This window comes from Rhinolophus sinicus, linkage group LG11, assembly GCF_036562045.2.
Source record: "Rhinolophus sinicus isolate RSC01 linkage group LG11, ASM3656204v1, whole genome shotgun sequence".
Lineage (NCBI taxonomy): Eukaryota > Metazoa > Chordata > Mammalia > Chiroptera > Rhinolophidae > Rhinolophus > Rhinolophus sinicus.
The window spans coordinates 39,329,923-39,357,733 of NC_133760.1; the positions used below are offsets into that span (position 1 = coordinate 39,329,923).

General features: G+C 40.8%; 1 pseudogene; it reads right to left on the reverse strand.

Annotated features, from left to right (window-relative positions):
• Window positions 1-1,332: 1,332 nt before the first annotated feature.
• LOC141567650 (large ribosomal subunit protein uL11-like) overlaps window positions 1,333-27,811 on the reverse strand; it is a 34,450-nt pseudogene continuing 7,971 nt past the window's right edge.

Sequence of the window (27,811 nt, forward strand, 5' to 3'; positions counted from 1 at the left end):
CCAGAATTCTTGAACCAATAAAGCCAATGGACACTAATTAAAAGGCATTTGTCATGTCCATTACATTTGACTCAACACCAAGTTGCTTAATGAATTACATTTGGGTTTCACCTTAGAGTTGATTAAATATTTAACATTTGGAACAAAAATACAGCTGCATTTGGTAGGTTAAGGGTGAGCCACAAAATGGCTTCTAACAACCAATTCTAGAAGAAGCTCATTATAGGAAACACTACTAAAAATTATCTAACCTAATAAACCAATACTTCAGGTTAAAAAACTGAGGCTCAAGAAATCAGGTGGCATTCCCAAGGTCATCCACGTAGACCTTGATCTGGCACTCCTTGAAGCTGGACATTCGGCTCGTTTTGAGAAGTAGAAAATGAGACTTGTTTCTTTTAAGATGGTCAAACCCTGGTTTTCAGAGATTGGCCCTCTTTTAGAACAGGTGTAGACTGCACTTGACTTCAGGGTGCACGTGTTTCTGACAATGTCAAACGAAGTTTCTGCTCTGGGGGAAAGATCTGGATTCTAGCTGCTGCCCGCAGGTGGTGCAGGGTTAAGTGGCACCATGTTTCAGTGCGGGATTTATTCTTGAAGTTGTGAGCTTCAGCTAACTGCAGATGTGAAAGATAAGATGCCAGTTTCAAAACGAATAGCACATGGCCAGACCATAAAATATGTTCATTGTGCTTCTTCCCTATCTAAGGACAACTGACCACACTAGAAAAAGCAGACCGATAAAATTTTATGGTCTTTAAGAAAAAAAGAAAAAGGAAGTTCTTTCTAACTTAAATGTGATTAAGAAAAAGTGATACGTGGTTCTGATTTAGAAGATATTTGAGGTAGCTACATTGTAAGGCTCCTCAGAGGAAGAGCTATTTCAGTTAATTAATGAACTAATTTTTATAGCATTATTGAGGTATAATTGATAGACTAAACTACACATATTTAAGGAGCACAACTTGACCAGTGTTGACATATGCATGCACTCAGGAAACCATCATCACAATCAACATAATAAACATTTCCATAATATCTAAACGTTTCCTATTTGTAATCCACTCTCCAACTCTGTCCCTAGCCAACCACTAATCTGTTTTTTTTGTTTGTTTGTTTGCTTTTGCTTTAAGGGAGGAGTGTTTTAGGTTTGGAGGATTTTTTTTTTTTTTAAGTAGGGCGCAGCTCACAATGGCCCATGCCAGGATCGAACTGGCAAACTTGGTGCTACCAGCACCACACTCTAACCAACTGAGCTAACCGGCCATGGTGGGGGATTCTTTTAACTGGTATTCAAATGATCCTTTATTGAAATATTTCCCTTAGTCATTCTTAACTAGCTGGGCATTCCACTGCCCCTGTGTTGATGTCATCTGTGACGTCATGATGATGGCAGCCATCAACATTGCAGCCCACAGATTGGGCAGTCCCCAGAATTTCTTTAATGGTTCCAGAGAGTTCTCTGGCTAAAGATCAGTACCACATGTGTCAGGCAATGCTGACAATCTCATCAACAGTGCTATTTCCACTGTGTTTACTGTTTTTCTGCGTCTTTCTGTTTCTGGGTGGCTCCTTTGGGAGGACTGTGATAAGCAGGGCGGAGGCAGCGCCTGAGTCTGAGCCCTTCTGTTCTGAAGGGTCATGTCCGCTATAATCCTTAGACCCGTCCAGTCACTGGTTGTTTTGGTGACATCACCACCAAACATTTTTGGAGATAGACTCAGGAGACAGATCTCAGTGGCCAGGGCAGACGTGGCACCGATTTCCCCACTGAGACACCTGAGGTACACAACTTTGATCTTGTTTGAGTTGAACTTGAGTGATATGTTGGAGGCAGCTGGTGCCAAATGAACCGGGATGCATGAAGACCAAAGAAAGTTATACCTTGGCCCCTCTAAGACAAAAGCTGAAAGGTGCTTTTTGTTACTATAGACTTGTTTGTATTTTCTAGAATCTTCTAGAAGAAATGGTATCATATAGTATGTATTCTTGGTTTTTTTTTTGGTCTAGCTTATGTAATTCAACATAAATGATTTTGAGATTCATCCAAGTTCTTGCATGTATCAATAGCTTTTTCCTTTTTTTGTCTAAGTTTATTATAAGGAATTTTTTTTTAATTAACATTACCAATTTGCTAGTTTATTCAGTATCCAAATTGAAACGAAATATTCACAGATTTTCTGGATTTTGTTTTTACTATATTTCTAACGCATTTAGGGCTTTGCAAAAAATTAAATGCTCTTCTTTCTTCACTCGGCAGCAGAAGCTCAAAAAAAAAGCGGGTCTTAACACCCTGGACTCCTGAAGATGTGTTGCTTTCTTTTCTTTTCTTTTTTTTTTTTTTGTTGTTGTTGTTGCCCTCTTGTTGTTCACACTTTAGCAAGAAGAGAAAAAGGTCTGTGATGGGGTAGGAAACCCAGATCTAGAAACAGAACTCTAATCTGGTTTTCCAAGGCTCCACACAGACACTGCCCTCGCTACAAAACTTCCTTAGATCTCCCTTTAACAACCTCAGCACTCTTTTCTCACTTTAATAACCAACTCTTTTCGCTCTCCCAAAAAAAAGAGCAAGGCTATGCCTGGTAAAAGAGTTTTGATTTCACTGCTTCCTGCAATCCCAGTTTATAATAACCTTTTCCATGAGCACAGGAGATATTTTTAATCAGAAATCCTTTTTTCTGAGACTTAGACTCAGGTAGCTGAGTTCCAGATCTGTCTCTGACATTCACTTAAAGTGTGACTTTCCCCCTCTGGATAGGTGAACTGGATCCCTGTCCAGATATTATACTCCATGTCCATAATTCTATGGGTGAAACAGGCTTTCACCATAGTAACAAATCATAGGGCAGATATTCAAAACCATGGGTTTATTTTGAGATTCATAACAAAGTACTTGCTAAGTAGTACCCTGATAAAGACCCCCACATTCTCTGACTCAGTGCCTCTCCTCTATAAAGCAGGATGGAATGCAAACAGTATTTCCCCAAATGAACCAGCTACCCAGTGAGGTCAAATTATCTTCACCAACAGTTTGAAGACATTTCTAAGAAGTCACTTAGGGCAAGGTTCAGAGACAGAAATTCTAATAATAGTGACATTTTGCTAGAGAGGATATCTTTAACCAAAAATGCGGAATGCTTGTCTTAACTATGAATGCTGGTGTGTATTTTAAACTGTTGAGTATTAAGTAATTGCTTTTTAGAGTTATTGTGGTTGTAGATTATCAGAAGGAGTGTAAGTGTTTAAGCGAGGGGCAAAGTGATGTTAGCCCTACATTTTACAATTGCTACAAGTTCTACCGTGTTTCCCCAAAAATAAGACCTGGCCAGACAATCAGTTCTAATGAGTCTGTTGGAGCTTTGGAGCAAAAATTAATATAAGACCCCATATTATATTATATTATATTATATTATATTATATTATATTATATTATATTATATTATATTATATTATATTATATAAGACCCAGTCTTATATTATAATAAAATAAGACCAGGTCTTATATTAATTTTTGCTCCAAAAGACACATTAGAACTGATTGTCCAGCTAGGTCTTATTTTCGGGGAAACACGGTAGCATTTTGGAAGACCTTTAAAAGGAGCACTGAAGAGTTACTTAGGCGTGCCCCCAGGCTTGTTCTATTTCCTACCAAAACTCCCAAGCAGAAGACACCCTCTCATTCACTATAATCCAAGTGAGTACAGCTATAGAGCCAAAATTTACATCTCACACTTCGATCACTAAGTAAATTTTTCATCAATCACTGCACTCTATAGGCTAAATATTGTACCTCTAATTATTCTCTGAAGTATCCCAGCTCACTAGGTGTTTTGAGGGGCTGTGGCGACTCGTATTTGAAAAGGAGAAAAGAAAACAAATCTTTGGGGGGGGGATTGTGTATGTGTGTGTATCTGAATTTTATTCTTCTCAGTACTCTAACACCTAGAATGAATATTCTAGATGCTGTTACAACTCTAGAAGAATTAATTATGCCTAGTGAGTTAAAACTCTAAGTGCAAGCACAGAAACACACACACATACCCTTAGTATATCTAAATTAATGAGGCAAATGGATAAAGAAGAGGGCAGAGAGGCTTTAAAATGGAGCAGACCTTAGTTGGAATTCTGGCCTGCCATCCACTTAGCATGGCTGAGAGTCTTGTTTCTAGCACCTGCTGCCTTGGTTCAAATCGTGCTTCTATACTATTTGTAAGCTGCGTGACTTTGGACAAATTACTCTACCTCTCTCTGTCTCCAGTACCCCTTTGTAACATGGGAACAGAAACAGTGTCTCTCGTAGGGATATTCTCAGTATCAACCGCTACAACACACATAAAGAGCTTGAGAGAATACCTAGCACATAATTAGAACTCAATTAAATAGTGGTTATTATTATCATTATTATTATCATCATCATTACTAAGTAGTTTATACCCTATACAAGTTATTAGACTCTCTAGGCCTCAGTTTTCCTCTCTCTAAAACAGGTATAATGAGATGATTATGAAAGAGAAATGAGGCGGTGGATGACAACTCATTCTGGATAGTGCCTGGGTAAGGAGGTCCCAGCCCAGTCATACGGTAGAATGTCAGCTGGGAGTCCCAAGTTTCATGGTCACTAGTCAAGAAATGCCACACACTTTGAAGCAGCTGAAGGTGGTAAGGCGTGGGGTGGTAGCCAGCTTTATTTATTGTCAAGGCCAGCACATTCATCAACTCTCCTCATTAAAATTTGCCAATTAATGAGCAGTGGCATCCCCTTAGAAAGGTCAGCAGCAACCTAAGCAAACTTATCAAAATTTCAAAGAGGTACAGAGTTTGGGAAAAGTTCATTCTTCCCTTAATTAACGGATCTAATTACAATCCTGACATAACAAAATGCAAAATGCGCTCTTCAAAAGACACCAAGTCAAAGGTTTAACAGACCAGATAACCTTCTCCTTTGGTACAGGCTGACCCAAATGTAGGCGAGGGGGAGGAGGGAAACTTAGCATACAATCAACAGGGTTGATGAAACAGCTTTTCAAGAAATTAAAGCTTAGTAGCACATCGGAATCCCAGAGCAACAAAGGAATTGAAAGGGAATAAAAATGCTCCCACATCCTGGGATCCAGGAGAACACAAAGTCAAGACTTCCACTAATCTCCCTTAGAGCAGACGTCAAAGTATTTATTTGGTGACCTTTCCTGGCTAGTTATGAATAGCACTTTAGCATCCTGAAGAGTCTGGGTCCATAACTGTTGCCTCATTTAGACAAAACCTAAAGCACAATAAGATAGAATGGACACGCCGTGCTTAAATTGTTCCTGAAATAGCAGATCCAGAATTTCAAACCAGGTACCACTGGTCAAAGGCTTAGAGGAAAGGCAGCCTGACCTCCAGTTCACGCACTCAGGAGACCACCATCTTGAAAGGGTAAGCTGGGTCTCTGTCTCATGACATGGATCAGTTTCAGAGGAGACTGAAAACTCCAGCAACTTCAAGTTTTGATCCTTTACATGAAAGTACATAAATGGGGACCATTAAGTCTTAGTGGCTCCAACTAGTTTCAAGGGCGTTCAAGACTTTGAGACAGCGAGGGGGTTTTTCCACTCTCACTATCTCAAAAAAATTCTTCAGGAATTTCTAAGTGAGAGGCACACTGATGGATTAGAATAAACATATGACAGAATATTATTAATCTGAAAAAGGAAACGGATGTCACCCACAATCACACAGAAACGTAGTAGTAGAGAACCCTACCGCCCACCCTCAGCAGTGTCAGGTAGGATATTTCCACCCATTTAATCATTTCTCTATTCAACAAACATTCATTGAGCACCTTTCATGTGTTAGGCCTGGTTTGGTCACCAGGATGTGGTTGAGTGTCCAAAGCAGACATGATCTTACCCTTCATGGAGTTTGCATTCTAGTGGGGGAAGACAGACAACAAACTAACAAATAAATGAGCAAGACAAATGCATCGAGTATCAGTGTTTACAGGGGATTAAAAGAGAGGGACATGAGAGTGACTGGGTGATGATTATGGTTGAAATGACCAGAGACACTTTCCGTGAAAGATGACATTTCCGCTGAGACATGAATGACACGAAGGGCTATCCATGGAATGGCCATACATGAGAGTATAAAAGCAGGAGAGAGTATTTGGTGCAAAAGTCTAAGGCTGCTTAAGAACAACAGCAAGAAGGCCAAGATGTCTGGAACCAAGAAGAGTGAGGAGGAGGAGTCTGAGGTGAGGAAGGAGCAGCAGGCCCTGGGTACATAATATGAGACTTGGTACGTCCATGAAGGTGTATGAATTTTATTACAAGGGCAATAGAATCCACTGGAAGGCTTTAAGCCGAGGAATGATCTGAATTCCCTTAAAAAATCATCCTGGCATAAGTGTAGAGACAAGATTAGCAGGGCAGGGTGGGAGTGTAGAGTCCAGTAAGAGGGACCAGGCAAGAGAGAGGAAGGAGGTGTCGGAGGAGACGGGTATAGGGTCAACAGAACTTGCATATGAATTCACCGAATGTGGGAGAAGGTGAGAAAAGCATCATTGGTGGGTTTGGGGCTCAAGCAATTGCATGAGCGGTGATGGCTGGTATTGGAATGAGAAAAATAGGCATGGGAAAGAAAAGTGGGGGTTAGAAATAGTTTTTTCGGCCAGATTCAGATGCCATGCGAGATATCAGCTAGATAACTGGATATAGAAATATAAAAATCTGGGATTCTGGAAATATGTTTGGGATTGAGGCATCAAATTAGGAATTACCTTCCTTAGAGATACTAGTTTAAATCACCGGACTGGATGAGGTCAGCCAGGCAGAAGGGAGAATTTTTCCAAAGGAGCAGTCCACTCTTCTCCTTCCCGGGAGGACCTCCGTGCTTTTTTCTCCCACACACAGCAGTTCTTTGACAGTACTTGAAAACAACAAAGGAAGGGGAGGCAACTCTCAGCGTCCTTGGACGCACCCTGTTTGGAGTTGGTGCCTCTTCCCTGTAATCAAAAGGCCCTTGGAGGTGAGATGGGAAGACGCACGCTGTCTGTGATGTGCTGCAGAGTGAACCCTGGTCCCTCACTCAAGTCCTTCATAAAGAAGAAGAAAACAAAATCAATCTGCTTCCACACAACTATTTAGTTTTACGAACTGTGCACAGACGGAGAAAGAAACAGCAGCCATCGGAGGCAGTCTTCCCTGAGCGCCCGGGGTCAGGCTGCCCCCTGCTGTCCACTGACGTCTACGACCCACTCAGCAATCCAAAATCAGTCTCCGAAAGTTGCAACACACGTAGCTGCCTTTATTTCCTCTTAACTTTTTTTCTTAAATAAGCACCAATTCCCAGAAATCAACCTTACACGTTTCCATTACAGGAACATAGATGAAGAAATGAGAAAGCTCCAGATGACTTTAACTACCAAAACATCAAAAGATGGGCTTTTAAAAAAACACATCCTTCCCTATCGTACAAGGCATAATTCTCAAGCAATGGTACCGACAGCTTAACAGCTTCAGCTACCTGCTGGTCCTTTAAGACACCCGAAGAGGCTTAATGTAACACATGGGGCTGATTAACTGGAGTCTAGATTTGGTCTCTGAAAGCAGAGCCTGAGACAAGGAGTCGAGTGGCGATGATATCAGAAGGAAGAGTGCAGGAGGGTGGGAGTAAAAGGGAGAATGAGGGAAACTGAGGACTGGGTTGTTGAGCTGTTTACTTCTGGGACAATTAGAGCTCAGTGCCACCAGGGAAGCTCTGGAAGCCATGCAGAAAGCACCTCGGAATTGTCCAGCTGAAGGGCAGAAGTGACTCATTGCCCACCGATGAAGGACTGCTCCCTTGCATCTCAGGGCTGAGCCTATAAGGTGCTAAGTGTCCTTCAGAAGCTTTAGAGAAACTCCTTAAGCAGCAAAGCAGAAAAAGACCATGGTACACACGCTGGAGGCGGGATGGGGGCAGGAACAGCAATTGTGCAGCTCAGCTGAGCTGAAAAGGATGAATTGAGAGGATGAGGCCTGGGCACCGCAGGCGTCGGTCACCTAGGAGGGCTCATCCTGGATAGCACGGAAGCCTGTTCTACAGAGGACAGGGGACCACACTGGCCATTTGCTAGCGGTGTGAGCTTTGGCAAACTTCTTTTCCCTCGGAACCTTAATTTCTTCGTCTATAAAGTAACAATAATGGTAACTATAATTAAATGCTCTTCTAAATAATAAATGTGTTAATATATGTGAGGTGCCTAGTGCAAGGGGAAAAACACATTAAGTTGTTATATTATTGTTAATAAAATATTAATTAGAAGAATTATATCTCATTTGCCTTACTGGTCTCCAATTTTGGTTCACATTTGTTGACTCCATTTTGGTCTTGTTCTTAGTAGCTTCTGTTTATTCGGACACGTTAGTTGCTTTGTATTGTTTCTCTTCTTCCTTCTTCCTTCCTAACAAATACTTATTGAGCCCCAACTGCTTCAGACATTGCGCTCCCCTTACTCTATAACTCCCTATGCTTCTCTGAATGTATGGAGTGGTCATATCTGAAATACTGAAAATTCATTGTTTGTATAAATACTTCCCATACTGACCCCTATCCCATACCATGCAAATATTTTAAAGTCTTGCCATGCCACAGCAGCAATGCAACAAATAGACCAGAACTTACATATAAATGAGCATTAAAGTAGTCACCTTGCAAAGGTTCGCAATCCACCTCCTCTCCCTTTTCTGCCTGCATTTAGGGAACAATATAGAGTTGGCATACTATTTCTAACATATTTAAAGACAAAAAACTTTTTTTGTTTTATTGGTAGGTATATGCAACAACACAAACAGAGGAGTACACACTGCTAAAGACCACGTCTTAGTCTTCATTTACTACCCCCACCCCAACCTAACCTAGTAACCTTCACTTAGTAAGTATACAATAAGTATTAGCTACTGTATTCATCCAGTCATCAAATATTCTAAGCACCTACTATAAGCTAATTGATTATTAAGAGCTGATGAAGGACACAAAGGTAATTAAAATATTGATTTATGATCTTCAGATCACTATGGTCTAACTGAGAAGATAATATTAAACACGACTACAAAAGGATCTTAGAACGGTTTTATGGATGAAGATGAATTGAAAGATGGGTAGGATTTCAATAGACAATAATGTAAAGGGAAGAAGGCATTACTGCTAGCAGAAACAACACATGCAAAGGCAGAGAGTCAGGAAATACTTATGTGCATCCTAGGATAAGCGTATCCAGTATAACGAGAATTTAGAGTATTTATCAAGGAACAGAAGAAGAAGCTCCCACTGCTTCTTGGCTTATTGGTTCCAGGTATTTATGAGGCCTGATTTTGTACTGTGTTGATACTCTTCCACCTTTCTCTGTCTTAGTTTAACCAAGCTTGAAGACTATTCACTCTTTGAAACTAAATGGATATTGAATTTAGCACATAATGGGTACTCAAAGCTGGAAAAAAAAAAAACAAAGAAAGAAGGGAAGGAAGCAAGGACAGAAAGGGAGATCCTTTCACAAAGACTAGCTTTCATTTATGGGACTTTTTCAGGCCACTGAAGGTCAGTTATTTTCCAAAACACTGAAGTATTCCATAAAGAAGTCCACTTGGCTCCACACCTAAAGACCAGCAGCAACATTTGAAAAAGTAAAGAGGGTCCAAATTTTGGATCAATGACTCATCTGTTCCCAGAGGATGACCTGGGGAATTAAATCTGATATGAGAAAACCTAAAGGACCTGGGCTGGCCAGGGAATGGAAAAGTCACATATTAGAGAGGAAAAGCTGAATGCTGACACAGGCAGATGAGGATTTGAAAGGATCCTGAAGAATGAGTAGACTACTTGGGATACTCGACTAAGACACTGGTCTGCCACCAGAGGTATCTAAACATGGGTATTAACACTCACTTCCTATAAACCTTTTTTAAGATAGAAATGCAGCTTGAAAATTTGAAAACTGTTCATCACCAAAGAATTCTCTGGAGGAGTTAGAAAATCACCTGCCTCCAGCTGGTACTTTGCTCTGTTAATGATTTGTATACATGTGAACAAAAGGTTCAGTGCTCCTATTAATTACCCCAAAAAATGATTAATCTCCTTTTCCACTATCGAATTAGGGAACGAAGAGGTAGGTCACCTAAGCCTTCTCTGTACCACAGATATCAAAAGTAGGGATCCTTCCTTATCCACTCAGTACACTGGTCCCCAGCTTTCTTTCTGCTCCCATTCCGTACGCCCATAGAGGACATTGAGAAGAGATGAAATGAATACTCATCTTGTTTTTGCTCAAATCCTGGAGGTAGAAGTTGTGGAGACACAAACTTTCTAACCCAGGCACATGTGCAGCTAATCATGCCCTTTACGTCACCATCAGAATGTCCCCTTTTCCTACATTCTCCGATATGATTCCCTGCACATGGATTTCACCTACATTTGCCATGGAATCCTGAACGTGTCCAGTCTTTTTTTAAATACCACTAGGCATAACCTACCTACTTTGCTTACGATTGAGGTCTTCACTTTAATGGCCTCTCGTCTTGTAATTCACCTTTTTCCATTTATGACCTCTCCTCTAAACTGTAACTTGGATTTTCCTATTTTCATTGCCCTGTGCAAACATATTACTATTTTTTAGAACTCACTCTAGACACAGTTTCTCTTAGTAATATTAGAAGAGAACTTTAGGGCCGGCCCAGTGGCTCAAGCAGTTAGAGCTCCATGCTCCTAACTCCGAAGGCTGCCAGTTCGATTCCCACATGGGCCAGTGGGCTCTCAACCACAAGGTTGCCAGTTCAATTCCTCAAGTCCCGCAAGGGATGGTGGGCTGTGCCCCCTGCAACTAGCAATGGCAACTGGACCTGGAGCTGAGCTGTGCCCTCCACAACTAAGATTGAAAGGACAATTACTTGACTTGGAAAAAAGTCCTGGAAGTACACACTGTTCCCCAATAAAGTCCTGTTCCCCTTCCCCAATAAAATCTTTTTTAAAAAAAAGAGACGAGAACTTTAATTCTCCTTACTCTTCCAAAATGGACTATATCTAAACAACTCCAAGCAGGAGCCACGTACTCATTTATAATCCATTTCCAAGAAAAGCAAGTCCTATCCTCTCTCAATAATTCCCTCCAGCAGATGCAACCATGATTGTTCCGAAATTCTTTCCTAGGGAACGTGAAATTCTTCCTGGTGTTTGTCATGTATGTGCTTGGTCCTTTGAATTCAGTGGGCTAAAAGAGATTGAAATAGTAGTTCAGATAACTAAAGAATGACCCCACAAAAGCTACCGAGGTCTTCTTATCACCAAAATCTATCAATGTACAAGAGTCACCATGAGGTCGCAGGTCATGAATCAGGCCAGTCAAGACAACAGGTCTCAGTAAGAACATCAGAATACTGCGAGGAGTCTAAGACCTGGGCCAGCAGGAGCTGATGGGGAAGTAAGACACTAGGAATCTAGGGAGGAAGGAGAGGCAAGACAGGAAGAGCCTTAGCAGGCACTGAGCTATTACAGGCATTGTTTCTCTTCAACCTTAGAACGAGCATATGAAGTAGTAGTCACATTCCTACTGTACAGATGGAGCTACTGAGGCATAAATGATCAATTAAGTATCCCAAAGCCACACAGCTGATAAACGACAGTCACATTTTCCCAAGGTCTTCCTGATTCTAAAGCCCAGGCCTTGAACTAGATAACAGTAGTTTTCAATCGACGGTTATTTTGCCTCCACCCAGTGGACATATAGCAATGTCTGAGGACATTTTTTGTTGTCAGAACTGGGGGCAGAGGGGATGCTACTGACATATAGCATGTGGAGACCAAGGATGCTGCTAAACACCCTAGGAGGGGCAAGACAGCCTCCCACAACAGAGAATCATCCAGCACAGATTGTCAGTAGTCCAAGCTTACACACCCCTGCATTATGCCAGGGAAGGTATGGAAGAAAAGTTTCGGGTTGAGGCACTCTTTTTCCCCTCAGTGGAGCCTCTTTCTGTAGTCTTCGTCCTGATGACATGCCTTTGCCAATATTAAAGACATAAGCCTGGGGTCACCATGTGTCTGATTTCTGCCCTCTGGAAAAAGAAGATTGGGGTGATACAGAGGCAGCTTTTAAAAACACACCACAGGATGACTGTGTTGAATTGAAAGAGAGATTTTGGAATGACTGACCCCAGTTCAAGAAGGCAATACACAAAGCCCATAACTGATGTTTCAAGCAGCGTGAAACACTGAGCCCCGAGGGTAGGGCAGGCATAGGGATAGAAATTATGTCCCCATTATCCACAAAGTGAACATTTTTCTAACAATAACACAGTGATTTTAGAAGCAATTTAAAAAACAAGACTCTTTCCCCCAAACTCCAGAGCTTTTCTGATTTTTGTCAGCAACAAAAGAGTTCAGCTTCCAAAAGTAGGCTGCATCTCTGAATATTAAAACTCCCACCTTGGGAAATTTTTTAAGGCTTTAGACAACCCCTTTTAAAGTTATAAATGAAATTCACTCAACAGATTATAGTGCTCATGGGCCCCTTTTATCTACTAAAGAAAGACAACAGAGTGAAAACTTAGGAGCCAGAGACCAAATTACTGACCTTGAGTCACCTTCCATACCACGTCTGGCCCAACCAAGATAGAGAGTTAAAAACTCTAACTAGTAGCAAGGGCAAATGATGTAATTTGATGATATAAAGAAATCCATCAAGGGAAAGTGAATGGCTAGATCATATTATTCATGTTACCCTAGAGCTCTTATAGTTTAAAAAAAGAACCTAAATTTGCTTTCTGCTAAGTCCTTTCATGCTAAAACTCAACCATTTCACTTTCCCCTCCCCTGCCCAGAGAACAAGCAATTCCAGGACCGAAGAACTGGCCCACGGGAGCTTAGACTGTCCTAGTGGGTTTATTTGTCTGCCTAGAGCTGCATGGGTGAACCCTTATGTCACTCCCCCCACCTCTAATGCTCTAATTCCCCTCTTCTATGATGGTTATGATTTTGCCTCACTGATACCTATCCATCTACATCTTCAATATGAGTTCCTGTGCTTCTCCACCCCCGCTGCATTTCTCATGCAATTCAACTATGAAACTTTCTGAATTACTACCAAATCCAAGCATCAAGGACCTAATGCCCAAAACTGCCATACCAAGAATGTGCCACAACATTTTGTGGCATGGTCCCCAGAACTCATAAAATTCTATCTTCATGCTCAAATCTACTTCTTTCTGTCTTATTTTCTCCCTACTGCTGACCATAATCATTAATTGTCCATTCTCAGGCACTCATTATATGCCTGGCACTACACCAGGTGTTTTGCAAAAACAGTTTTATTTAGTCCTTGCAACAATCTGTGAGATAAACACCATAACCTGTATGTTACAGATGAGAAAATTAAGGTTAAAGAGCTTTAGTAACTTACAAAAGGTAACACAAAAAATAAGTGGCAGGTTAGTCCTACGTCTATCTGACCCCAAAAACCATTTTTACTACACAGTATGCAAGATTTATGGATAAAATCACTAAAAATTGTTAACAGTAGGTATTGCTCGAATATAAGGTGATGGCCAATTTTAAGTCTAACTTAATTATTGTCTATATTTTTCATTATTTAAAATTGGGCATACAAGATAGAGTAACAGAGACTGAATTCACCCTTACATCTAAAACAACAAAGAGCAGATGAAATATATGGAATAAAAGTTTTTAGCACACTGGACATCAAGCAACAAAGACGGTGATCCCTGAGAGACAGGAAACAATTAAGGTGATCCCTATGAGTACCTCAATGTGCTCTCTTAACAGAGTGTCCAGACCTCTGCACAGGGAGAGGAAACCAGGCAGAACCTAGCAGACTCCCTGAGTTGAGGAGACAAATATTATATAAGGTCCAGTGAAACCAAAGTGGCAGCACAGGGTACCAGTGAGGAGGTAGGTACACAGAGAGAACTCCAGACATCTGCAGAGGGTGTCCCTTAAGTGTTTATTGAGCACATTTGGTGCATATGTGTGACAAAACTACCCAGATCATGGAAAGAACCATCTGAAAAGATTAAAGTATCTACTGTACTGTTCATACAGGGTTAGGAAAGTGCCTATTCCCACCAGCCAGACTAGAAAACCACAGGACTCACAGGTTACTGGGTAGAGTAACAGTAGGGTTGCACACAGAAAGGGCAGCCTCAAAAGGCATCAGAGCCAACTGGGGTGAATCCCACTCGGTGGGGTAAGCCCCCACACAGTAGCCTATAAGCTGTGGACATGGTCAAATCCCACAGCCAGTCAGCCTGAGGATCATTGACATACCAAGAGCAATCAAGTCTCAACTATAACAGGAGGGAGGGCACACACAACTCACACAAGGGACACTCCTAGAGCACCCAGCTCAGGTGACCAGGACACTGTGCTACTGGGCCCCACAGGACACCTACTATATAAGGCCACCTGGCCAAGACTGGGAGACATAGCAGATCTACCTAATACACAGAAACAAAAACAAAGAAGCAGCCAAAATGAGAAAACAAAGAAATACGTCCCAAATAAAAGAACAGGGGGAAAATCCAGAAAAAAAAACTAAATTAAATGAAGGCAAGCCACCTACTAGAGACAGAGTTCAAAACAATGATTATAACAATACTTAAGGAATTTAGTGAGAACTTCAACAAAAAGATAGCAAGCATAAAAAGGGACATAGAAACCATAAAAAACAATTAGTCGAAATAAAGAATACAATAACTGAAATGAAGAATGCCCTGGAAGGAATCACTAGCATACTAGATGAATGGAAGACAAGATAGCAGAAAACACCCAATCAAAACATCAATAAGAAAAAAGAATCCAAAAAAATGAGGATAGTTTAAGGGGCCTCTGGGACAACATCAAGTGGTAACAACATTCACATCACAGGGATACCAGAAGGAGAAGAGAGAAAGCAAGGAATTGAGAACCTATTTGAAGAAATAATGACTGAAAACTTCCCTAACCTGATGAAGGAAATAGATATACAAGCCCAGGAAGCACAGAGAGTCCCAAACAAGTTGAACCTAAACATCCCACAGCTAAACACATTATAATTAAAATGGCAAAGGTTAAAGACAAAGAAGAGAATCCTAAAAGCATCAAGAGGAAGGCAACTAGTAACTTATAAGACTGTCAGCTGATTTCTCAACAGAAACTGCAGGCCAGAAGGGATTGGCACAAAATATTCAATGTGATAAAAAGCAAGGACTTACAACTAAGATTACTCTACCCAAAACACTAACTTGAAAAGATATATGCATCCCTGTGATCATTGCAGCATTATTTACAATAGTCAAGACATAGAAGCAACCTAATTATCCATTGACAGATGAATGGATAAAGAAGAGGTGGTACATGTATATATAATAGAATATATTACTCAGCCATAAAAAAGAATGAACTCTTGCCATTTATAACAACATGGATGGACCTAAAGGGTATTATGCTAAGTGAAGTAAGCCAGACTGAGAAAGACAAATAACATATGATTTCACTCATATGTGGAATCTAAAAAACAAACAAATACAAAAAAATTAAGAAGAGAATTACCATATGACCCAGCAATCCCACTCCTGGGTATCTACTCAAAAAATCTGAAAACATTTATCCATAAAGACATGTGTGCTCCAATGTTCATTGCAGCTTTATTTACGGTGGCCAAGACATGGAAACAACCAAAATGTCCTTCGATAGATGAATGGATAAAGAAGTTGTGGTATATATACACACTGGAATACTACTCAGCAGTAAGAAAACATGAAATAGTACCATTTGTGACAACATGGATAAAGCTTGAGAGTGTAATGCTAAGCGAAATAAGTCAGACAGAAATAGCAGAGAACCACATGATTTCACTGATATGTGGTATATAAAACTGAAGACAACAAAAGAACAAGACAAACAAATGAAGAAACAAAAACTCATAGATATAGACAATAGTTTAGGGGTTACAAGAGGGTAATGGGGGAGGGGGGCAAACGGGGGTCTAATATATGGTGATGGAAAGAGAACTGACTCTGGGTGGTGAACACACAATGTGAGATATGGATAATGTATTACAGAATTGTACACCTGAAATCTATGTAACTTTACTAACAATTGTCACCCCAATAAACTTTCATTTTAAATCAATCAATAAATAAACAAACAGAACAGAAACAAAATCATAGATACAGAGAACATTTTGACTGTTGTCAGACGGAAGGGGTTGGGGGAATGGGTGAAAAGGGAGAAGGGATTAAGAGGTGCAAGTTGCCAGTTATAAAAACAGTCATGGGGATGTAATGTACAGCACAGGGAATATAGTCAATAATATTGCAATAACTAGGTATGGTGTCAGATGGATATTAGACTTACCGGGGTGATCAATTAGTAAGTTATGTAAATATCTAATCACTATGTTGTACACCTGAAATATAATATTGTATGTCAACAGTAATTGAAAAATAAAAAGTAATTTTAAAATATATACATTACTTTTCTTCTTCCCCAGCCACATGGATCCCATCACCAAGTCCTACCACTTAAAAAGGAGTAGCCACACTGATCTAGCTAAAGGCAATTTTAACCAAGTCACATTGTTTATCGATAACATCTTCATCTTAGTATGATCTAGAATTACCAGTTTTAATTTGGCCCCTACCCACTCTCCCTTCCTCACCTCCAAAATATTTCACTTTGTCCTTTATGGTATAATAACTGTTTTTAACTTCTTCCCCCAAACTCTGATGAAACACCAAATTTCCCACAGATCTGTTGTCACACATCTTCTGGCTTTGCTTATGCTCTTTTCTTTGCCAGAAATGTACCCCTCTTCTTTTTTCCTTAGGATGGCTTTTATCCGTTCATTCATTCATTCAAGTTCATCAAAGGTGCCATGTCCAGAAGCTTTTCCTAAAATCCCAGATAATATGACTCCTCTTCTTTTCTGATATAATATCCAGTGCATTATTATGAAATGTTCTGATTGTGTGACTATTTTACTGGGATAAACTGGGAATCTCAAGGGCAGGGACTATGTATGTTTCTATTTATATACCCAGATTCTAGCTTTAGACAGTATTTGTTTAACTAAACATATTTGCATAACAACCTCACAAGGTATTGTGGGATTAATTAAAATGGCAATTCCCTCCTTTTGATTTCCACCTCAAATCAAAAGAAACAACAGGGGAAAGAAAAAAACCCTAAGTACCTGCCGTGTGCCAACTGTGAACTAGTTTCTATGGAATTGATAGTGACTTTATAATATAAAAACAGTGATAAGATTCTTAGAAAATAAGTATGGTATGAAGTAATACTTGATAAAGTCCACAGACAAGATATAAATAAAGAGCTAAGGGAATTAGCAAAGGGACAATATTCTTTGTTAAATTCAGTACCCCAAGCCCTGTGAGGTTGGACCCTTGAGAGCTGGGAGCTCCAAGGAATTCTCCCAGAGAGAAGGGCAGCTACATAACAGCTGTGTGAAGAGTGCTCTGTGTTTTGCCTTCTGCTTAGATTCTTTCCTTTGATCCCACAATAGCTCCCAGGAGTATCCTGCTCACGTCTCAGAATTCCACAGTGGCCACCAAACATGTCCTCTGTATCGAGTAGAGCAGGGATAGGCTGGTATGTTCAAAAACAACTTCAACAACCACCAAAACAAGGAAAAAGTAAAGGAAAATATCATAGCAGAAACTGGTGGTCTAATATTCAAAGTAAATAACTGTGCGTCCAAACATTAATGAAAGCATAAACACACACAGTACACTTAAAGCAGTTATCACAGCCTGAAGAGTAGGAAGCCTTGGCAACTAACTGGCAGCTATAATTTCCTCAGAACAAGCCTACGAAGTGGGTGCATTCTACAAACAAGGCAACTGAGGCTCAGAATGATCAAGAAAAGTGCTTGAAGTCACCAGGTTGGTTGTGGAGACAAAATTCAAATCCGCATCTATTAGATGGCAGAGTCTGTGTCCTTTTCATTACCTAAGCTGCCTGCGTAGCCTACTGTATTCCCCTACACACACAATAGATTGCTCTTCTGATCAATACCTTAAGCTGTGCCTGGTAAATATTGATCCACGTGCAGCATCGAAATGTTCACCTCCAATAGGCAGAGGCCAGCCTAGCTTCAGAGGGGAACATGATCCAAATAAATCCATGTGCTCGGTGTTTTAGTCTGTTTTGTGTCTGGCCCAGTTTCCTGAGGCCCACACCGAATTACCCCCATGGGGACCCTAACCTGGAAGGAAGAAATGCAACGTTGGGAACTGTATATACAGGCTGCCCGCATTCACTGAAATAACCAAAAAAGGGTGTGGAAATAACGGGAGATTACATTCAAAGGCCTACTCTACCATTCCTACTCCCCACCATGTAAGATAGAAAAGGGCAATTTCAATTCCCACCACAAAAGGCAAAGCATAAACGTTGGTGTCTGAATCAGGATTTAAAGCTTAGGAACTGAGAACTCTGTTTCCTTATTTATAAAAGGGGCTTTTATAAAGATTCAAAATAGCACGTGTAACTTGCCTGGCCCATTGTAAGGTAGGTTGAACACGGTCACTACCGCGACCATTGGTAATATATAGTAATAGCATTGTTTTAGCATACGGCCCCAGGTAATGAGAGCTGGATCTGTAAAGTCCTTAATGAATTGTGTGGGCTCGTGAAAACCAGCTCCTACCAGGGTCCTTTCCCTTCAGCATGGGACCATGTACAGACAGCTTAGACAAATAATCAGAGTTTTGACAAAGCGCATGTGAAAGACACAGTACAATCTCCCACTCTTCCTTGAGGGGCTACCAGTCTTCTGATGAGTGATGAGAGCGAGTGTCAGTAATGAGGCAGAGTGGTGGGAAGTCCTCCACATTAAATATTCAAATCCCAGCTGCCATTCCCAAGGCCCCAGAATCCACAGGCCCTGATCTGAAGCAAATGAAAAATAAAAGAGCAAGTAATAAGTTAACAACCCACTTCAGAAATGACTGCATTCGTTCTGTTAAGCTACTTAAGTTCTGATGGTTCCCGCTCATTTGCCAGTGTGCAATTCTAATCAGAACGAAAGTCCTTAATCATAGCAACATTACAGAATCTTCTATCCTGAACCTACCAGGACTCTTAGAAAAGGAAATACCTTGTGTTGGCCGGACTCTGCAAAGGGAATGAGTCATTGGCTCACAGCTCTTTCTATCCCAGGCTTATTCTTGATGTTGCCAGGCCACAAAGCAGTATCCCTCTCTTCCCTATGTGTTTGGTTTGTCTGACTATGACGTGACTTTCCACCCATGTCTTGTGAATAAGGTCATAAATGTCCTCTCTTCCGCTCTGACTCAGGACAGCACACATATCCTGACTGCAGGTTGTGCTGGTCATTGAACTTTCCTCTGCTTCATTTTTCTTACATATGAAGCAGTTAGTCAAGGCGTAGTGTCCCATCAAGCACTTAATGCCTGATACAGGAGAGTACCTCTTCGGAGGTTAATGAGAGAATATGGATAGGAGATATGTAGAGCTAACGGAGCAGGCCATAAAAATACTGGGCTCCATCTGGGTTTGATTGGAAATGACAAAGGGAAAAGGAGAAAATCAAGTTACTGGTCTACAGTATCTTACAAAATTAATTAGAAGGAAAAGTGTCACCTTTCCTCATTATAAACAATGACTCTCACCTTTGGACCAGCTCCCCCAAGTCCACGTTGCCCCTCATCAGGTCGATAGCATTGTGCAAAGTCAATTCAGTAGCCCAAAATTTAAAGAATTGTATATTCCCCGTCTGCCCCATCTTTATTCTTTTAGTTACTTTTGCTGGATATTCTACACCCATCTTTGAATGCTTCCTTAGCCGTTCAATGTCTCTACTATTCCATACCCCTTCTCCATCCCCGTGTAAACAGCTCCAGACCTATACCCTCTCAACTAGCTCATCTTGCCTTGAGTATCCACATTTCAGTGTATCAAGTCTACCTCTGTGATTTTAACCTCTTAAAAATAAAAACTCTTGTTCCAAAACAATAAATGTTTCCCAGTATTCACAAAATGAAGGCCCAAATATTCAGTCTGTTGTTCAAATATTTTCACTATCTGACCCCACATGGTCTGCCCCCATCAGCGCTTACAGTTTCCATCCTTAACTTCTAGGGTCCACTCAAGCTAAGCGGAATGTTGGACCCAGTGTAAGCTCCTGCTTCTGCTCCTCAAACATATGTGATGATGTTCTCCCAGCACCAGAAATCCCTGCCCCACCAATGTGCTCCTGTCTAAATCACCCATAAGCATCGAGGTCTGACTCGAATGACACCTTCCCTGAACTCCCAGACAGACAGGATCTTTCTGTCCTGAACCCCACTGTCCTCTCTCATGGCATTTATTATAGTGTGATGACTGCACAGGCTCAGTTCTTCATTGTTTCACTCAACTTCTTCTCATAGCGCAACAACAAATCAGTCCCTGAGGAGTCTGAATCCTGACTCGGCCATTTATCAGATCTTTAACCTGGGGTTATTTGTTTAACCTCCACCAGGCTCCATTTGCTTCCTTATAAAATGAGGGTAAGAATGATTCCTACTTCACTGGGCTAGTAGGAGGATTTTGTGAGATAACACATGTCAGTACTTAGCCTGCTGTCTGACACATAAGGGCTCACTGAATTTTAACTATGATTCTCATTTATTTTTATGTGCAGAAGATCCTCTCCAGAAAGCACTGCCATCGACCCCTTCCTTCTCTGCACATGCGACTTCACCCACCAAGTCCATGACACCTCTTGTTGAGTCAGGGCTGGCACTGTTACGTTCCCTGAGCGATAAAATGCAGAAGTGTGCCATCTCTGGTCCTCTCCGTTAAGAAGCCTGGCAGCTTCCACTTTCTCCCTGGTAAAGCCAGTCACCTGCTGTAAAGAAACGTGGACTAGACTACTGAATGAAGAGACACCACAAGGAATGAGAAAGGCTACATGGAGAAACACTGAGGCACCAGACACATGAATGCAGCCACGTTGGACCTTTAGCCAAGCCCAGCAGCCAGCTGAATGCATCTGCATAGAGCCCCCACCCAAGCAAGGCGAATAGAAGAACCTTCATATTGAGCACCAGCAAACCCACAGCCAACCCATGGGTGAATGAGAAATCATTCATTATTAGATAGGTAACTAAAACAATATTCATTCATTTTCTCTTCTGCTAGACCATGAGCTCTTTAAGGTGACAGACCAGTGCAAATTTATATCTGTATTGCCAGTTCCTAGACAGACAGAAATCTGAATAAGTTCATATATCAGTACACCAGTGAAGTGAGTACGTGAGCAACTGAGGCAAAGTGTTTGAACAGAAAGCTGTGGAATGAATTCTTTCCTATCTCTTTATAATGATATTGTACATGCAGAATCAAAGCCAGGGAAGAAAAACATTAATACAATCTGACAATGTAAGTGAAGGGTCCCCATCTTTGCAAACTATGCTCAACATCTTGGCTAAATGGGTCTTTTCCAAAAGAGCCTGGCTGCCTATCAACTTCTAAGACAGAGACAACCTGGTTAGCCTGAGGAAAGGGAGTGGGAAACTTGGATTTTGGATTTATTGCCCCGAGTTGAAAATACAGAGGGAAACAGATGGGAGATAAAATGTTCTGTGAAGTTTACATTTTTCTACCCATTCATTCAGCTGCTCACCATCTGTCTTGGCTCTGGAAAGTTGGGTCTTTAAAGCATTGAAAGAGCCTCCTTCCATCACGACTGCAGAATGATACCAAATGTACCACCTGTTAAGATTATAGCTTCTCTGGGGGGAGAGGGAAAAAAAAGGATTATACCTTCTCTAGCAGAGCCTACCTCTGTCCCTTTAAGCCTGACGGCCCATTACCACATAAGAAAGCCTAAAAAGTCCTCATCTCCGGCAGCATTTTCTCTTTCTCAAGCTTCGTCTTGAACCATCACTCTCTTGCTTTGTTTTGGCATCTTTTTTTTGTCTAGAATCTTGTATGTACTCTCAGACTCTTACTGTGTACCAATGGTTCTAATATCAAACTCTCTGCACCGACCATGATGCCTTTTTTCTCATGAATTTTCCTACTTCTAGTTACTGTAGACAAAGTGAAAATCTCACTCATATGAGCTTGGCTGCAGCATCCAGTATGAACCTGTAATCTCTATAATCCTCCGTACACCTGAGCTCTCAAAAGAGGCCCAAATCCCATCTGGTGATCAACATTTTACATGAATCTTTTGAAATGGGGTAGAAAAGGGAAAAAAAAAAAATCAAGGAGATGACCCTCCTATTTGAGTAGAGGCTAATGAAACCCAGTCCCAGATGTTCTCATCAGCTTTCACTCCATTTTCGTCTTGCAGAAACTCATGCCCTCCCCGGTAATTTTTGTCAATTCCCGAGGCCCTTGTATTCTCACTGCCACTCCTTGCTGCAATTCCCTGAATTCACAGAGTTCTTCATCCTGATTTTAATTACTCCAGATGTTCATTTACTGAGCCTCAAATATCTTTCTTATATCCTCAACTATTTCTTACTCTTTCATATGTGAATGTAACAAAACCCAGTTACTGTTGTCTAGAACACATGATCTAGTGGAGGTGACAGAAAAATTAATAGGCAATTCAACACTGTGGTAAGTGTTCCATGGTTCCTACAAGAAAATTAGAATGTGCTCTGAAAGCACCTCACTCTAGGGGTGAGCTGCAAAAGCTTCCCCGGGAAGTAAGAAGCAGGAAATACCTACATAGTTGTGACTCAAAGTGCGGTCCATGAAAATAGACAACTATATATATATAGTCACAGGTGTAAATGTCTAATCATTATGTTGTTTTGTATACCTGAAACTAATAAAAAATAAATCAACAAATAAAAAAAGAAAAGAAAATACACAAATGCACAATTATAGTTAGAGATTTCTTTCAGCACCTCTCTCTCTCTCTCTCTCTCTCTCTCTCTCTCTCTCTAACTCGATAATTGACAGACCGAGTGGACAGGAAATCAGCAAGGAGGAGGAGGAGTCGTGTGTCCCAGCAGTGACGCCCAAGAGGCTGCAGGACCTGGGAGATGCAGGCCCACTGGCACAGCTATACAAACAAATATGAGGGCAGCGCTGGCACAGTCCTGAGCGTGCCGCGGAAGTGGTAAAGGACCACCTGAAAGATCAGACAACACAGATATTTCTAAGAGCCCGTGGGAGAATGGATGACCAAGGGCCAAATGCCCCCCTAGGAAACCCCAACAGTATAACATGCAATATGTTATATAGGGGTGGCAGTTACCATTACCACCAACCTGTCAAGATGTGGACCTAAAATAGAAAATAAATTTGTTTTAAAATAATGGCATATTTGTTTCACATCTTTGTGGCCTGAGATTCATACATATGTGATGTGTACTAATGTTAAATGTAGAAGGAATACTCATATTGGTTTCCTTTGGGGAGAGAGACATGGTATAGGGAGGGAAGCTTTTTCTTCTCCTCATTTTAGCTTATGTCCTTTCCAATTAACATATGCCCATGTTAGACTTTTCAAATTTAAAAAATGTAAACAGTATAGTTGAACTTTTTTGTTTATGATTTATACAAGTCTGTATTAAACTTTTGCCTCAGGTAAACACAATGCAAAGTAGAGTGAAATGGCTTAATCTGGGGCCTAGGTACATGGCTTTAAGTTGCTTGGCATTTTGTAAAATTACTATGAAGTTAAAAATAAATATGTGGGTCAACTCAACATCAAAAAAAACAAACAACCCAATTAAAAAATGGGCAGAAGGCATGAAGAGACATTTTTCTAAAGAGAACATACAGACGGCAAACAGACATATGAAAAAATGCTCAACCTCACTAATCATTAGAGAAATGCAAATAAAAACTACAATGAGATACCACCTCACCCGAGTCAGAATGGCTATCATCAGTAAATCAACAAACAACAAGTGCTGGCGAGGATGTGGAGAAAAGGGATCTCTCATGCACTGCTGGTGGGATTGTAGCCACTATGGAAATCAGTACGGAGGTTCCTCAAAAAACTGGAAATGGAACTACCTTATGACCCAGCAATTCCACTCTTAGGTATCTATCCAGAGAAATCCAAAACACTAATTGGAAAAAATTCATGCATCCCTATGTTTATCGCAGCGCTATTCACGATAGCCATGACATGGAAACAACCGAAATGCCCATCGGTAGATGACTGGATTAAGAAACTGTGGTACATTTATACAATGGAGTATTTGTCAGCCATAAGGAAGAATGAAATCTTACCATTTGCAATGATATGGATGGACCTAGAGGACATAATGCCAAGTGAAATAAGTCAGACGGAGAAAGACAAATACCAGATGATCTCACTTATATGTGGAATCTAAGGAACAGAATAAATGAACAGACTAATCAGAAACAGCCTTGGAGATATAGAGAAAAAACTGAGGGTTGCTAGATGGGAGGCGGGTGGGGATGAGGGAGAAGGTGAGGGGATTAGAAGGCACAATCGATAACCACAAAATTGCCACAGGATACGAGGGACAGTTTGGGGAGTATAATCAGTAATGTTGTAACGATGTTGTGGGGTATCTGATGGAAACATGTCTTATTGGGAAGACCCCTTCGTGGACGGTATAGGTGCCTGACTGCTGGGGTGTGCACGTGCGGCTGAAGCTGAATAGCGATGGGTGTCGACTATGGTTTAATATATAATATTAAACCGGATGTGGAGTGCAGTGCAGGGAATGGGGTCAGTGGAACTGAGGCAACTGTGTGCGATGTCGGAAGGGTAATAGATCGGGGGAGGGGGTTGTCACTTTGTGAGGGGTGTAAATGACCAACTGTTACATTGTTTTGTAGACTTGAAACTAATAATAAAAAAAGAAAGAAAGAAACAGAATAGAAATGGAAAGGGAGGTCATAAATATCAGTCAACAGCCATAGTTAATAAATTTGGGGAACTCTAAGTCTATTTAACTTTCTTAAATTGAACTCTTTAGTCTCAGTTACTTTCACTGAGGATTTTTTGTCAAGTGAAGGATGATAATTTCCTTCTCAGATCTCATTCTTACTTTCTCAAGCTTTCACTTTGACTATGTAGTGAAGTCAGTGTGGGTGATGAATATATTAGGTTTCACAGTAATGTGAAAATGATTGGGCTGAATTTTCATTCAGAGCACCAACTGTTGTGGTATTTACTTCTGCTTGAATCAACTATAGTGTTTAATGTCAAAACAATACACTGGAACCAATAGCTCTTAGGGTAAAAATTATCCATTTACAGATGGTGGCAAGAGTGATCAGTTAAACTCTAGATGTATAAATAACATAAGTACATATTCAGAGTTGCGAATGGAATAAGGATTCCCATAGTATTAATCTACTTTCAACGAGCCGTGCAAATAAAGAGAGTGAAACATGAAAAAAAAAAAAAAAATAAATAGATATGTGGGAAGGGATGGTGAATAGGCAGAGCAGAAAGGATTTAGGGCTGTTAAAATACTCTGTATGATATCACAATGATCGATAAATTTGTCTAAAACCATAGCGTGTACAACACCAAGAGTGAGAGTGAATCCTAACGTCAACTATGGCCTTTGGGAGATAATGATGTGTCGCGCAGATTCATCAGTTGCAATAAATGTCCCACTGTGGTTGGGATGTTGATTGTAGGGGAGGCCCTCCATGGGCGGCCAGGGGCATATGGGAGAATTTCTGTACCTTCTGCTCAATTTTGTTTCGAACCTAAAACTGCTCAAGAATAGTCTTTAAAAATAAGATTTTAAAAAAATAAATAAATATGACATACATTTTACTCCAGAATACACCCATTTTTGTTCCAATTTATAAATATTTTTAAACGACTTTCTGGTAAAATCGCTTAATTCTCTTTCAAAGGCAGAATGGGGACTGCTGGGAATTCTGGTAAATCACACAGCCTTGCAGCATCCTACATGGAGCATTGGGACACGTTGACCACGAGGTGGCAGCATCTGCCCACAGATGCTACAATCCGCCTAGCCCATCTCTGCAACACTGGAATGTGGTTAAGAATCTAGAGGGTCCTGAGCCCTCCTCGCCTGTTGGAAAGGAGGGGAGGAGGGTTCAGGAAACATCTCCTAGTAGGGGACAGTCCTCTGCACAGGTACACACACTCTTGCCCTCATTCACTTAGATGGTCTTCTTACCTTCTATGCATGTGTGTCTATTACACACACACACACACACACACACACACACACACACACACACACAATGTCTGAGCTGAGAAAAGGCTCTGAACCACCTTATCTCAAGGTTCAGAGGTATCTTGCATCAATTCCATACTTATTTCAAATGGAAGTCACTGAAGATGTAGCACATGAAATAACAGTTTCGGGGGCAGGATATATTAGCCCTTGATGTCAACCAGGTCACCATGGGTGAGGGCTGTATGTACTCTGCATAGCCAGAAACTTCAGGAAACCACAAACAAATGCATCACTGATGCTTACTGAGCACCTGCCTATGCGCTGTGAGGCAACTTTCTCCCCTTATTTCACTTCAGGTGACTGACTTTCAGTGTGGGTTTAGTCACTTCTCCATTCTCATACACTCCCTACTGGTAGAAGAGATTCAAACCCAACTTTGTCTAATCCTAAACCCCCTCTTTCCACTATCACTTTATGGTAGTTTTTATCTACTTTGTTGTAGCTTTTTCTACAATGCTGAGAGGAAAAAAACAAGGATATCCAGTTCTCTGAAAAGAATTTAGTGTCATTTGTGGGTTTTTCCCTTTTACAAATAGGATCCATTTGAATTAAACAAAGAATTTTGCCAAATGCTAAAGAGAAGTTTTCCTGCTACAGACAAGTCTTAATTAAACAGAATGGAGTGTGGGATTCTTGTCAACAGAAATTCTCACGGGTATTGCATAAAATGCAGTTTTCTGTGATAATTGCACCTAAAAGGCCCCATCACCATTCCACAAAAGAACATCCAAACCTATAGAAAACTTTTATAAGAGTTATTTGAGCCAAATTTTTGAGGACATGCCTGGAAGCAAGATCTCAATGGAATGAAAAAAACGCTCTAGAGAATGGCAGTTTCGCAGTTCATTTTATGCATTTAGAACCAGAGAGAGAAGTAAGGAAAGTACAGGAAATCCATTGCTGGTAGATGAAGGAGGCGGGAAAATGCAAAGCGGGGATTATCTCTGGGATTGGATAAAAAGTAAAACGGAGAGACACAGACTTCTTTTACATGGTGGGTGCGGGATAGTTAATAATTAACATTTACAGCACACAGAGATGGTACTCAGGGAACAAGATGACAATGAGGGGTTCTGTGATCTCTGCTCTGATGCCTGGGGCTGTGCATTCAAGGGGTTTAGAAAAGAAAAGTACTCTAACATCTCAAAGGTATGTTATCCTAGATGCATAAGAACAATGGACAAGGCTCACTTAAGGTACTAAAGAGTGACCTTTACTCAGGAAACTGTGGGCCTAGGACGTGACTACCCACCATGACCTGCCCAGATAGGAATTTGTGATCAGACCGTCCTGTGTAGTTACTTTTAGTCACTGAGTTTGTCAGGCCTGCCCTGTGGCCCCCTGAGCTTGCCAGGTTTATTACATAGCCCTTTTTTCATTCACAATCACACAAAAAAAAATTCAAGTTATATAAAAATCACTCCATTTGATCTCAAAAATATTAATATATAAAACAAAATGTGCACCCTTAGTTTGAAGTTAATGTTACATAACTGACCCAGAAGCCTTTTTAATCTGCTACTGCTGGCCGCAGGGCATTATAATCTGTAAATCAACATGGTCTTAGGTTGCAGTGATAGAAGGATAAAGTTCTGAACACTGGA